General features: G+C 47.0%; 1 long non-coding RNA gene across 2 annotated transcripts in view; it reads right to left on the bottom strand.

Annotated features, from left to right (window-relative positions):
- The window catches only part of LOC139049558 (uncharacterized), a 65,972-nt gene that overhangs the window by 17,095 nt on the left and 33,600 nt on the right, over positions 1–15,277 (bottom strand). Inside the window, exons 5-6 of one of the 2 annotated variants that reach the window (XR_011508399.1) lie at positions 12,304–12,514; positions 10,755–10,963 (exon numbers count right to left, since the gene is read on the bottom strand). This is a non-coding gene — a long non-coding RNA (uncharacterized lncRNA). Of the gene's footprint in view, positions 1–10,754; positions 10,964–12,303; positions 12,515–15,277 lie in introns of those variants that run through there. The other variant, XR_011508398.1, reaches the window with a different exon arrangement.

Raw genomic sequence — 15,277 nt, 5'->3', positions numbered from 1 at the left:
ACACTGAGGCACAAATTATTTCACACGGGCAAAAACTCCACAGTAGTCAACAAACAAGAACAGTGTTATATTATCTGTCACAAGCTTAGCGCCTGTGGTTACAACCAACTGCGACATTTCCTGGTGCCCCCCCCCCCTCCCCCCAAATTCTGAGTTAGCGTTGACAGAAGGGTTTCAAGTGCATAACATTGACTAGTTCAGGCCGTGAGCGGTGGCGCTGTGATTTCAGAATAGCATCTAGCATGACTTCATGACCTGTGCGGGAATACGTCACGTGATCTTGTAGGGTCCGAAATAGTGCCGCAAAAGCTTCTAGATAAGTATTCGTCGGCGTATTGGAGTCGAAACCCAAACACGGTCGCAGAACTGGCACTCGACGTAACGTCGTCGAAGATTGTAGTGTCAGCTTTCGGCCCTATGCTGGTTCTTGACCGGCCGGCGGGTGAGCTGTCGGGCTTCATCAACGCGGTGAAGGTAGGCGGCGACTTCCAGATACACTTCGTCGGTGACGTACGGGAGCACGGCGTCGAAAGTCGTGGTTGAGTTCCTGCCGCAAACCAGCTTGTATGGTGCGATCTGCGCTGTTTCTTGCACAGTCATGTTGTGAGCGAAGGTTATGAGCGGGAGGACGGCATTCGTCGTATTGTGTTCGATGTCGACATACATCGCTAACATGTAGGTGAGCGTTTTGTTCCTTGTTCACACGTTCTCTAGGCCGTTCGTCTGCGCTTTTTAGGCAGTGGTCCTCCTGTGGCTTGTCTGGCTGTATTGCAGAATGGCTTGGGTGAGCTCCGCTGTAAAGGACGTTCTTTTGTCTGTGATGAGGGCTACTGGGGCGCCATGTCGCAGCAGGATGTTATCGAAGAAAAATTTCGCTTCTTCCGCTGAACCAGTTTTGGGCAGGGCTTTCGTTATGGCGTAGCGCGTAAGGTAGTCTGTGGCCACGAAGATCCACTTGCTTACAGATATTGATGTCGGAAATGGTCCCAGCGAATTCACCACAATCTGCTGAAAGTGTCGGCAAGGACGCTCGATCGGCTGTAGTAAACGTGATGACCTTGTCGGTGGTGTTTTTCGTCACTGGCTATCACGGCCTGTCTTGAGGTAGCGGGCGACGTCAGTGGTCACGAGTGGCTAATAGTACTTGTATTTTTGCGAGCGTACGGGAAAACCCACGGTGCCCGGCTGTCTGATCGCCGTTCAAGACTTCTGGCCTCAGTGCTGCTGGCACGACGACAAGGTAGATTGCACGGAGTGGGGAGAAGTTCTTTTTACGAGGACGTCGTTGCGCAAGAAAAACGAAGACAAAACGAACCAAAGAACTCGGTGTCTCGGAGCGAGAAACGATCTGCGCGAGCCAAACGTCGTGATCGGCACTGACAGCCGGACCGCGATGCGCCATGAAGGTGGACGTGATCATGGGGCTGACGTCTCGATTGGATCGTACACTATCTCTCTTGAGAGCACCACGCAGACGCATGACTCCTCGCCAGCAGCGCGGTACACATCGCAGGGGACCTTTCCCACCAGACGCGCTACGGCGCAGCGATCGCACATCAGAGGGGTCCCGCATTGGACGCTGCACCTAAGAATCGCGCTGTGAGCGGAAAGAGGAGCCGCGTCGCCTGAACACGAGAGTTCGAGTGACGCACGCTGGAAGTTGGACGGGGAGAGAGGGAGAAAATTTATTAAACGCAACGGTATTGGGGCATTCGCGCACTGGTCCCCACACGGCCCCAATGCTCTCAAACGAAATGGAGGCGAGATGGATGGATGTTATGAGCGTATCCTTTGGAACGGGATGGTAGGTTGCGCCACCAAGGTCTTGCGATTATACTGCCTAATGTCCTACCTAGGTTAAACAATAAAAAGAAGAAAAAAGACTACGAACTACCCCACCCTAATTTTCTGATCCCCTCTTTCGAACTGTGCTTTTGTACGTCTCCATTTTTGTCGTTTTCCTACTTCCACCAATCCTCTAATCGCACCTTACTAATGCCTATTGCGGAAATGTTTGCTTTTTCACTGCTCTCGCTGAACCTAAGTGCTTGAAGGAGGCCAGTGGTGCCTAAATCAACCGCTGGGTAGACGTCTTCACATTCTAATAAGAAATGCTCCATAGTCTCCCTAGCTTCACCGCAGGAAGCACATGCTTCTTCTTCCGTCTTATATCTTCCTTTATAGGTGCTTTTTCTGAGGCATCCCGATCTCGCTTCGAAAAGTAATCAGCTTCCCTTTCAGTTTTCATAAATTGTTTGTTTCCTGATTTCATTTTTTCCTCCTAAGTAGTTACTCATGGCAGGTTTCTTTTCCATTGCCGCCACCAATGAGAATATTTAAGCCGCTCTTACTTTCCGCTTGACCTTTGTTGCTGTGTTGCCCACCCTACAGGCCGCATACTTGCTAGTAAGCTCCGTAGTTCTTTTCCTCGACTGCGAATCAATGTTTCTCCTATACAGATACCTGAACACTCTCCCAGCCCCTTTACTTTCTTCCATATTCCTCAGCCGTTTTTCACACTCAATTTTACTGCTCGCTTCCCTCACTACAAAACTAGTCCAGCCCAAATCACCCTGCACAGCTTCAGCTTCAACACAGCTTCAGCACAGCTTCAGAAGCGGGCGAGTGGCGCGCCACCTGTCGGGGCAGCGTGGTACATTGCGAGGAGGGGGTCTTCTACGTTGTCACAAGATGGCTCTGCGTGTGCGCCAAGCGCAGAAAAAATGCAGCGGAAACGTACTTAGCTACTCGTTAAACTGCGACTTCTGTAATTTAAATGCCTATAATTACGGATATACACCGCAGTATATCCTTCTTCGGCGCGTTTATAAGGCAACACCGCATTCACTAGAGGCCCTTTTGTCGCATTTCGAACCATCGAACTCATGGCTGAGTTGGTAGGAGAAGAGGAGACGACGAACATGCTGCGGGGGTTCGCTGCACGGTACCACGCCGTTGTGAGCCACGCTATCGGCAGGTCTGGTGGGTGCGTCCTCTTTGTTCGAAGGAATCCAGGACTGTCAGTTCAAAACGTTTTTTCGTGTTCTTCCGGTAGATTTGTGCTGTGTGATTTCACATATAGTGATATCGCATGGCGTGTTATGAGTGTTTATGCTCCAAGTGTGGCGCAAGAACGCGTTAATTTCTTTTCTAACCTAAGACAGTGTTTGTGCATTGCTAAGCAGCTTGTTTTGGTTGGGGATTTTAATTGCGTTTTGAACTCAAGTGATAGGTCAACTGGAAGAATGCTTAGAGACAAAAGCAGTGATGTATTGTCACAAATGATTGCAGATCATGAGCTAGAGGATATTGCAGAGTGCCTAGAGGGCTCCCGAGCTGTGAAGTACACTCATTTTCAGGGCAACAGCCATGCCCGCTTGGACCGACTGTACCTGTCACTGGATACGATCCCAAACTGCCGCAGTTATGGTGTTTCGCCAATTTCTTTTACTGATCACTGCCTTGTGAAATGTCAAATAGGATCAAGGAAAGAGAGAAAGAGTTTTTCATGGGAGCAATGGAAATTGAATTCCAATTTATTAAGGGATGAATCTTTCAATGAAGCTGTGATTCGTGCAATTAAGAATATCCATGAAGATAGTGGGGAAAGAATAGGAGAGCAGTGGGAAATCTTCAAACAACAGATAAAAATTAAAGTGATAGAAAGATCCAGCATTTTATTGTTTGAAGCCAAAAAGAAGGAGAAAGAGCTCAAGACGATTTTTGAAAAGCTAACAGCGCTTGAATGCGAAACGCCAGGTGTGTATGCCGAAGATCTGCGTAGTATCAAACAGAAACTGGAGCTTTATGATGAGAACCGTTATCGCGGAGCGCAAGTGAGAGCCAGGGTAGAAGCGATGGCTATAGATGAATGTCCAACAAAACGCTCACTTGGACTCAAAAAATGTCGCGTCCGGCGGAACCATATAGATGTTATTTAAGATAACGGGATAGTAATGACAGACAATGACAGCATAGGACGTGCTTTTGCTCGACATTACGAAGCGCTTTTTGCTTCTAGACCTGTGAATGCAGAGAGGTTTAAAGAAGAATTTCTTGAGAGAATGCCACGACTGCAAGATGACACCAGAACAGAGTTGGAATCACCCATATCACAAACGGAAGTAGAAAAGGCTATAGATAACCTGAATCTCGGCAAGTCGCCAGGGCCTGACGGTCTGAGCGCTTCGTTTTACAAAACGTTTAAAAAAGAATTGTCTCATCTGCTTACAGTTCTTTTTAATGAGGCTTACGAACTAAATTTCCTGCCCCGGTCTTTTGGGGGAGCTCATACTGTATTAATACCAAAGACAGAAGAGACAGAGAAGTTAAAATTGGTTTCCTCATACAGGCCTATATCATTAACTGTGATTATAAAATCTTGATGAAAGTGCTAGGAAGGCGGCTACAGAAAGTAATTAAGGAATTGGTTGGTCCTCACCAAACATGTGGAATTATGGTGCGTTCGATTGTGACTAATATACATAAGATGCGGTGTGTGCTGGAGTGCTGCGACATTATGCAAGCAGGGGTAGCAATTCTACAGCTCGATCTCGAGAAAGCTTTTGATTGTGTACCTCATGGTATTTTGCTTGACATCCTTGACCACATTAATGTCGGATCCATCATTAGAGATGGGGTAGCTTTGGCGTACCGGAACTGCACTACGCGATTCATTGTTAACAAGTCAGTGGGGGCCCCCATTAACCTAAAGCGTTCTGTACGCCAGGGCTGCCCCCTGAGCCCCCTTCTGTTCAGTATATACATAGAAACAATGTGCCTAGCGATCATTGAAAGCAGCAACATTCACGGCTTCAGATAAAATGCATCGGAAGTTAAAATTCTGGCGTATGCGGATGACGTCGCAGTTTGTTGTACAGATAAAGAGAGTGTAGCTGCAGCTATCGCTGTAGTGAAGGGTTTTGGCAAGGTAACTGGAAGCATGGTAAACTGGGGAAAGTGTCTTGGCTTCTGGCACGGAGAATGGCCTTCCACCCCTGTCACTTTCGCCAATGTCAAGTGGCTGACGACACCCGTTAAATACCTAGGCGTCCCACTGGAATATTACAAAAATAACGATGAGTATTGGCAAGATCAAACAAGAGAAACACAGATAAAAGCGAACAAGTGGAAAGGTGGACATCTGTCAATGTTTGCAAGAGCTACAGTCTGCAATCTATTTTTTGTCGCAAAAATATGGTATGTAATGCAGGTATTGCATTGTTCAAGGGTAAATATACAGAAGTTGCACCGAGTATTCGCAGTATTTGTGTGGGCTTCGAATTGGGAACGATGCAGTCGAACGAATTTGTTCAGGCGAGTTAAAGACGGAGGTTTGGGAATGACGCACCTTTTTATACGACAGGTCGTAAACCGGTTTTTATTTTTCCGCGAATTAAGCGATCCTTTCTTGCGCACGGTGTGCCAAGTGAGGCTAAGGAGCGCGTTACCTAGCTATGTAGTCTGCACAGACAATATGAGCGGTCCGGTTTGTGGATTCCTTAGAGAAGTTATTTTAAGTGTACGTTTTTTGTCCGTCAGATATTCAAATGAGTACCTTTTTTCAGTGAAACGTAAAACATTGTACAAAGATGTATGCGATGTAGTTCTCCGTGTGCCAATGTATAGGGCCATATACAGTGGAGGCCAAGGGCAAGACGTGCTTAAGCGGGTGAAAAGAATACCAGTAACGCCAGAGACGAAGTCTTTCTTTTTTAAGCTTCACACGGGTACGTTGAATGTCAAAACCTTTTTAGAAGATCGTGGGTTTTTCTTACCCTGGGGCTCGCATTGCTTGATCTGTAAGAAACCAGAAACTATAGATCATGTATTTCTAGATTGTTGGGCGGGTGTCTTCTTTTGGGATGTACTTCAGAGGACTATCAAAAAGGACTTTCCTTTAGATCCACAGGGTATTAGATATTTATCTATAGAAAACGATGATGGACTGCCATTTGACCTTATTATGCTAGTTGGCCTTCACTGTCTATGGCGCGCCCGTATGGCGGGCTATCACTGCGATCCGGATGCTCGGCCTGCAGGAATGCGTTTCCGAGAATGCATGTCGAGATTTGTGGAAATTCAGAAAGCACACGATTGTGTACCTGCGTGGCTGCCAAGGGTGGAACCCTTGACCGCGCTCAAAGAATTCTAAAATAGTCAGCCCTATAAAGCTGACACTTGGTGCTGAAAACTTGCAAATTTGCCTTGTTTTCTCAAATGTCATTTGTTGTTTGATATAGAAGCACAAAACAGGCAATAAAGAAAAAAAAACTCATGGCTGAGTAGTACCGTCTCCGTCTCACACTCCGGAGACCCTGGTTCGATTCCCACTCAGGCCATCTTGTAAGTTGTTTTTATTTATGAATTACCTTCCGCCATTTTTCGCTCACAGCCAAAGCCGCCGACGCCGACGACACCGGCTTTTCTGCGACACGTCCTCCTTAACGCTGTTGCGTTTTAATACAGGGTTAAATACTCGAAGGGCAACGTCGGTATATCCTTGTAAGTGCTCGACAAAGCGTCATAACTCTGCATTTGCTCATTGCTGTTGCGCGGTGTTGTCTGCAGTTATTGTTCCTAGAAAGGCGTCGTTGTCGAGTTCACCTTGCAGTGGCGGGTTAATTAGCCGCGAGAAAGAGGAATGGCGCCCTCTTGCGAGTGACGTCACGGCCAGGACGCCGCTCGCTCCGGCTCGCTCGGCTGCCGCGCGCGCTCGTTCCCTTCGTGTATGCTTGGGGTATAGGTGGCTCGAGCCGTACGTATTGAAGAATAAGTCGGCTTCTTTCAGCTGCAATACCTTAACCACAGTTTCTTCTTCAAAAGCGTGTGAGTCGAGAAACTTTGCGACTTGGATATCGCAAGCTAAGTAGCGTTAAAGGGGTCTACAAGTTTTTGCAATGCATATATGCGCCGTGTCTATCGGTAAATTTTGACTAAAAAAAGAATATCTGCAAATTCAACGCGCGAAGTTGTGTATGATACTTCGCTAAACACTTAACATTCCTTTAGTATTTAGCTATGAGAGGTATTGCATTTTACGTGGAAGAAAAATTTGGTAATTGGCGTCAACATGTTATCCGATGTTAGAAAGACACTGCCCAGCGAAGCTGTCATCATGATTCCTATTACTCTGGTGTGTTGTTCTATTCAAATATGGCCATTCATTAATGCGTAAAAAAATAGTTAGGCGCGCATTTCTTATGAAAATGTTTGCTGCTACTTTCATCCCCCTCTGAAACAGGTCTCCAAAAAACGAATTGCTCATGGCTGCTAACACGACGGCGTGTCATGTAGAGTATTTACATAGTTAATTCACAAACACCATAGTAGCAATCACCTGAGAGAAAAGTTTCGTTGTTTAGATCGACAGCCACTCCACTGAAAGTGATGAAATGTATCATAGTGGCCCTCAGTAGCCTTTATTGACAATATGGCACACCCCTGATCACGTAACGGTAGCAATCGACTGTCCGTATGGCGAGGCACGCTATGTTCGCGAAACCCATCAGTTCACTTCAACTTCGAATTAAAACCATAAAGCATTTTTTACAGTGCCAACTGGAATGGCTAAAGTATTCTCGAGCTACTACTACGCAGCTTAGATTGCCTACAATAGGAAAATTCAAGCACCTTTTGTCTCACCATGTCTCGATCCAGCGTTATTTAGTTATACAAACGGATAACTATTCGCTTCGTCGGTACTTAAAAGAGAACCTTGCAGGCTAATTTAAGTTTGCTCCAATCCAATCGCAAACATTCATAAAGAAAGCACCACAAGCATTGCATATACTTTCACTTGATTTCTGACTCTCCACAGGGGGAATTTCGATATCTTCAATATGTCCCATACTACTAGTCATTGACGCTTCGACTGCTTTCTGGCTGCAGCTATGTGGTCCAGCAGGCATACTTCACTAAAAAAATTGGGCCGAGCAGCCTGTGTCAGTTTGCCAAACAGATTCGTCATGTATATTCCTCAAGCAACAAGCACCAGTGAATTTCTCAAGTGAGTTTGATTTGATTTGATTTATTAATTTCTATTTACACACACACATGTACAGAGGAGTGGTAAATGGAGGTGGATGAGGGAAAAAAGCCGCACAGACGCGGCTTGAGGTAATCTCACCCTCTTAGGTACAATATGGCTGCATGGTGTAACACATCAAGCGCCATATAAATTACATCTATATAGTGGCCATAAAACATTGCAGTTATACAATGTATGAAAGCACAGTGAAATATTTCCACGATAACAATGCAAAACACACTGCGGCATTGAAATAAATAAATGATATACACTTGGTAACATAGACAAAAAAAGAGGAACATAACATGCATTATTAATCATTAACAAACGCGCTCTAAAGAGGTGAGTTGAACGTGTAGCACGGAAAAGGGAATATATATTGGTACATTACTATTTGTACTCTGTTAATAGCTGTAAGCCTTCATTAACTTTACTTCAAATTTCCGCCGCTTAAAAAAAATAAACACGTGAAGAACCGCCTAATGTTGACAAGCAGTTAAAGAAGCAAGTGAGGCGTGTAGAATCTAAGCTCCAGTATTAGTTAAGTCACCGTGCTACTGCCGAGCGTTTCTGTGAGGAAATTCAAAAATTCGATATTATACCATGAACTACTCGTCGTGAGCAAACCTGTTTTAGCGGAATAAAATCAACCTAACTGCTGTAGAAGTCATATATAGCCAGCTTTGTGACATACTTGTTGCACCGCGGCAGGTATGGTATCATAACTGGATTCCTATAGGCTATGCTTTTGCGATTGTCTATCCGCGTATGAAAAACCCGCAATGGGCTGGTCTGCGTCGCTTCGGCTGGCACTGTAGCGTTGCCTTCGAGAGCTGCATTGTTGACTAAGAAATTAGCTCTTTGAATAAATGTTCGCAAAGGAAGACGTCATAAAAATATATTTGAGACGACCACCATAAGTATACAAGCAGAGAGAACGAGGGCGAACAAACGAAAACACCGCAGAAAGCGCCCGTACAACGCACGAACTGTAGCAGACGACAGGCGCGAGTCCGTGCCCTGACGTCACGCGAGCGGCGCTCGCAGCGCCGCTCGTGTTCGTTCTCGGGGCTAATAGGGGTGCGCGAAAGGTAGTCGCCGTCAGAATGCTTCCTCCCGTACTTACGCATCACGGTGATGTCAAAGGTCTAGTCTGTGGCTCCATCGCGCTAGTTGACCTGATGGATACATTAAGCTTGCTAGTTATCGCAGGCGAGCTGGTCACTTACCACTTTTAAGCGCCTGCCGTATATGGAAGGTCGAAATTTCACTGTAACCCAAATGACCGCAAGACACTCTTTCTCCGTCGTAGAATAATTCACATGCGCTTTTGACAGTGACCGGCTAGCGCAAGCTAATTATGCTTTCAACTCTGTGCTTTCTATAAACTAGCACGGCACCGAGGCCTACGCTGCTTGCGTCGGTGTTCATTTCCGTCTCGGCGTTTTCGTCGAATTGTTAAAGCACCGGTGGTGACTGCAGCCCTCGTTGCAGCTCTTAAAAGGCGGCGTCTTACAAAACTGAAAACAGCAAGCTCATCTCCATCGGCTGCTCCTTTTAGTTTTCCGGATAAGGGCTGACGGACCGGCCGCCGGCTTGGCCAGTGATGGTCGGTGCTACGGCGACAGGTAGCGGCCTGGGGACGGCGAATGGGATTGTCGTTGAGGGCTCCACTGAGATGCGGCGAGCTAGTGGGCGATATCGTGAGGGCGTTCAACTTGCTGACGGAATGGAGCGTCGACGGCGGACCCTCGTAGTCCCATTTCACGGTACGGGCACAAGCGATAAACGTGACCCGCTTCTCCGCAGTGATAGACCGGACGGTGGTCGGGGGTGCGCCGAGCGTCGGCTTTCCTTGGGATGCTGCGCTGGGCCACTGTCGGGCTTTCTGGCAGCGGCGGTGGTGGAAGACGGAACTCTGGTGCTGCAGGACCCTGGTGTGGGCGCGGAGGGGTACCATGGAGGCGGGTGACGGTGGCTTATGTCATAGCGTCTGGCTAGAGTAGCGGGGATTGCAGCTGCATCTGAAGAACTCCACGTGATCGCTTTAGTTCCTCCTGGAACCCCTCAGTGACCGAGGCCATCTGTAGTTGCGACGAAGGCAAGACCTTGCGCAGTTCTTCACGCACAATAGTCTTGATGGTCTCTTGGAGGTCATCAGAGCGCAGTTCTTGAATGGCGCCCTGCGGCCCCGTGAGCGCTTGGCGTTCATATTATCTTGCGCGCATGTACCAAGTTTTCTCAGTCATCGTTGCCTCTCTGAAGAACTCAGCTATGGCCTTCGGTGGGCTGCGGATCATTTCGGCAAAAATTTCTTGCTTGACGCCCCGTACCAAGAAGCGGACTTTTTTTCTCTCCTGAGACATTTCCGGAACATCCTGCCAAAATGGACGGGTCATCTCATTCGTGAAGATTGCAATGGTCTCATTGAGCAGCTGGGCTGGGCTTTTTAGTCGACTTTGGTTCGCTCTTTGTCCACGACACTTGTGAATGTCTGCAGGAAGCCACTGCGCAACAGGTGCCGCTTTGTTATTATGGTTTCTCGATTCTGGAGCCATGTTCTGTCGGCGTCTTACAATGCGAGAAAGACATGGCGCAGCTTGTCGTCGCTCTTTTATTTGGTAAATTTCATACCAGTCCGGCTAATTTTCCGGGTCCTCATATGTTTATCCGCATAACATCGGCGTTTCCGTGGGCTGCTGCAGCACGATGCATGCTGGTGACACTGGGGCTGCCCTTATAGCTGCTGTCATGGCCGTGCACTTCCTCGTCTTTTCAAGTAGAAATCTGTACTTTGGTAGCTGTCCGTGCTGCCTTCAGCGATTTCTCTGGTACTTTCTAACGTTGGTGTTGTCCTTGGGTGGTGGATCGCGGCTTCGCGGTGGCGTTCGTTACATAAATGCACGGGCACCTCCTCCAGATGATGAAACATGGCTGAAAAACGTTTAATAGTTTAACTATATTTTTATTGGGTGAACCTGAGCCCACAAACGCAAGTTACATTCGAAGCACAACGATCGCTGCAAACACAGCCGGTTATCGTCGAAAATTGAAGCGCAATGTGCCGGTGAAGCCGGTGAAGCGCAATGTGCCATGTGAGGCAATGACAGTACTGTCATTGTCCTCTCTCTCTCTCAGACAGAGAGAGAGAGAGGAAAAACAACAGTGCCTCAGGATTGTCTTTTGTGGACACACGAGCAGTGGGGGCCACTGCTGTCGCGGTTACTACGCTGTTTTTTGTGCCTTGTTGATCGTTTGAATGCTTTTTCAAGCGCAATACGTACGCCATGTGCGTATGCAGGTGTACGATGTGTCCCTCTGTTGGATATAGCAGAATACTAGGAACCCGTTGTCTGAAGAGACGACAGTCCGCGCCAGCGACATGGTGAGCCGCGTCTATATTACCATAAATGTGAGGATTTATGATCGCCATATCGAAAACGAGCCTCAAGAAGAGTGATTCCCGTAACCATGTGCTGCATTAAATTAGGGCAGTGAGGCTTGCACACCATAGTTTTAGCGCGTGGTAACGAACCACAGGCGTTAATACACAAGGCGCAGCTCTCTACGATGGAGTCCACTGTGAGATAAGCTTTGGGAGATGTTAAGCCCGAAACCTATTTGACTTTTGTTGTTCCTTGGTAAGTGCCTGCGCAAATGCGCTCTTAATTCTGTAAACTTGTTCGTAAACGCATAACTTACGCATCGGTTCTTCACAAGCCGGTTTCGGGCTACATGTGCTTGCCACATGTACGAGTCCACAGCCCAAGAGGCCTATTGGTGTATTTCACACAAAAATATTATGGTGTTTTACGTGCCCCAACTATGATCTGATCATGAGGCACGAAGTAATGGGGGACTCCGGAAATTTCGACTACCTGGGATTTTTCAACGTGCACCCAAGTCTGCGTAGACGAGTGTTTTCGCATTTCGCCGCCATCTATTAAACACAAGCCCTCGGCATGACAGATCGCTATGTGCGCTGATATCCAAGGCCCGTGCAAGTATCGAGAATCAGTTTCCGATCTGATGCGCTTCCATAACTCGCGTGGAATCACTGTTCGCGCTCTCGTGATGCTGTGCTTGCGAGGAAATTATTTCAAGGCTACGTCACTGAAAAACCCGGGCACTAGTAGTTTTGGTAACTCCGGCTGTGTGTGCGTTGTGTCTCATATGAATGCTATAGTTATGTCCAAATGCGTAGTATTTTAGCTGAAACAGCAAATTTCAAAATTTGAGGCACCTGTTCCAGAAAGAAAAAGAAATTGGCATACCTGTGTTCTGACAAGTTCATCAGGTCCACGTCTTACGACTGATGCAGGGTTGTGGATACGGAACGCCGCTATTGGGGAAATAGTTCGGCTGCAGAGGTTGGGCTGTGATCCTCTCTGGCCATGTCTTGGGGAAGTTGATGGCTACCAGCTTGAAGTACACTCGGCCGTTTGCCGCTGGGTGAAGGATTTGCGACGAAGACTGTAGCAGCGCCTGCGCGACGTGAAAAAGGAATTCCCTTTGAACATAGAACTAAAAAAATAAAAACTCTGCCATCGCTGGATCTGATTGACGTACTGTCAAACGTTTTCCACACAAAAAAAATAAGAATGTGCAATAAAGCCACGGAGGAAACTATACATGTGGCGTTCCGAATGAATAGGCACTTACAGACTGACGGAATATCGACACATGCACTAGTTCATCTTTTTCCGGTGACCGCTTTTCAGCCGCTACCAAACATTGAACGCTATCGCTCGGCGGAGGACGCGCCTCCATATATCGGAAGTTTCTCGAATGTTATCGGTTGTTCTATTCGTTGTCTGTTGTCATGGCACGTTGTCTGACCAGATTGTACGGGCGGCCCGAATTCTGCAGTGTGTTATACAAGGTACGCAGGCACTAACGATTATGCTGGCATGCTTAGCACGCTGATCAGATTTCTACGATCGCCGACTGTGCTCACCGCTATCGTTGTACTTTGAGTGTCACTTTCCGTTGTAGGGTTAGATCAGTCCAATAAAGAGTTAGTTTCATGATTCACAGTTTTCGCTCCAATGTTCTTCACCGTTACCAGAACGTTGCATCTGATACAGGGGCTTTGCGTTAATGCACAGGGTGGTCTTTATGAAAGGCAACACGCGAGCGTGTGGCCTGTGCTCTGCGGAGGCTGCTTAGAGTGCCATCAACAGGGAACAAAGTGAAGCATGTACGCTTGTAGCGCCATCTAGTGGAGGCGAGAATAAGCAGACACGGCTGATAGCAAGCGGCTGTGGACTGCCTCCCGCGCCAGGTGGATGCGCAACAGGGGGGTCCTGCAACGCAGCGTCTGCTGCTAGCAAATCGCACCTGGTACTCTGCACCTTGGAAACATGGAAGGATGAACATATGCCCTCTAGGTAATAGATGCTCCCAGCGTATTTTAATGCGTAAGGATTCTTTGGCGAGTACCGTACCAAGATGGGTCCACCACGCGAAATTTGTAATGCCTTGTTTCTGGCGAAATATGCGTGATGTGCGACGTTACGGCATTTAATCGTTATAAAACCTATAGTGTAAATGTAGATGATTGGTAGCTTTATCAGCAATGAGGAACAATTGAAAAAAGATTGGTTGGAGAGTAAAACCATACAGATACATAGGGTCCACAGAAAATCTATGGGGAACCCTATAGTAGGGGTGGGCCAACTTGATATTTGGTTGTAGGCCACCATAAATTTGGGGGTGGGCCAATTTAAGTTTCCCGGTGGGCCACCAGCTTAAAATTTGGGGGTGGGCCAACCTGAAATTTTGAGAAACCTCGAGGTGGGCCAACGTGACATTCGAACGTGGGACAACTCAAGTATGGTAGTGGGTCAAGGTGAAATATGGGGGTGGGCTAACTTAAATTTTGGAGTACGCTTATGCAAGCTTTGACAACTCCAGTAGAGTTTCTGCGTACGTTTTTGCAATACGGAGCACTGGCTACATCCTCTCATAGCATGAATAAACGTCATCTGATTCGAAGTGGTTTCGGTGAGATGTGCACTCAAGTGAAACGTAAGGTTAGGTAAATAAACGTAATTACGTTGTTAGTTATTATTCATGCTTAGTTATTTCTGGGCCACGGCGGCCGAATTTTGATGGGGGCGAAATGCGAAAACACCCGTGTATTTAGATTTAGGTGCACGTTAAAGAACCCCAGGTGGTCAAAATTTCCGGAGTCCCCCACTACGGCGTGCCTCATAATCAGAAAGTGCTTTTGGCACGTAAAACTCCATAATCTAATCTAATCTTAGTTATTTCTGTATTGACGACGTTTGCTGAATTACTTAATCTTAGTGAAAGTTACGACAACGACGTTTATATATGTAATTATTAATTAAGCTTACTTAATTAGGTATAACTAATATCAAGGCATCCTTAATGCTTCATTAGGCTCCATTGATCTAAAGTTAGTAACTTTTGATTAGTCTAATTATTTAACATAAATTGGTTTTAATTAGCCGCAATATTCCTAGTTACCCTCTATTATTCGCCTTTAGACTTGACTAATTCTATCGTAACTAATTTTATTAGTCTAGTCCACCTTACTTACACTTATACCTCTCAGCGCTCACTATGTATAGTCAATATCATCAATATCATTAGTCATACGTAGTTATAAGGCATTCTCATATACACCTCCATAGCACTTCAGGTGTATTCATGCATGCAATGCATCCTGTCACGCGTTAGAGGCAGAAAACTGGACGGACGGACTGACGGACGGATAATGTTGCGAGGGAAGAAGGCCTAGAATGCTTACGCATTAATATGGGTACGCCAGGAGTGCCTAATAACTACCGGGCATATATTGACGCTTCCACGTTTCCAGTGCACTTGCGTATACAACGCGGTTTGCTAGCAGCAGGCATTGAGGTGCAGGCCCCGCTCCTTACCCAACAGACATACGAAGAGGGGGGAGGGATTCCAGCTGATTCCAGCAGGCGTTTGCTTATCAGCCACGCCTGGTTATTCTGGCCGCCAGCAGATGACGTCACAAGCAGACGTGCTTCTCCTTGCTGCCACATGCTGGCGCTCTAAGCAGCCTCCACAGAGCACGGGCCACGCGCTCGCGTGTTCCCTTTCATAAAGGACCACCCTGTACAACGAAAGCAGCGCACAAGATGCACACAGTGAGATAGAGACAGGAAAAAAAAGCAGCGCCTCAGGATTGTCGTATGTGGACATATCAGCAGAGCAGTGTGGACCATCGTTGTCGCCGTTATAGCACCG

The sequence above is a fragment of the Dermacentor albipictus genome, chromosome 9 (genome assembly GCF_038994185.2).
Source record: "Dermacentor albipictus isolate Rhodes 1998 colony chromosome 9, USDA_Dalb.pri_finalv2, whole genome shotgun sequence".
In the NCBI taxonomy this organism is placed as follows: Eukaryota; Metazoa; Arthropoda; class Arachnida; order Ixodida; family Ixodidae; genus Dermacentor; species Dermacentor albipictus.
The sequence above is the reverse complement of the archived record's forward strand: the minus strand, read 5'-3'. Positions and strand labels throughout refer to the sequence as shown.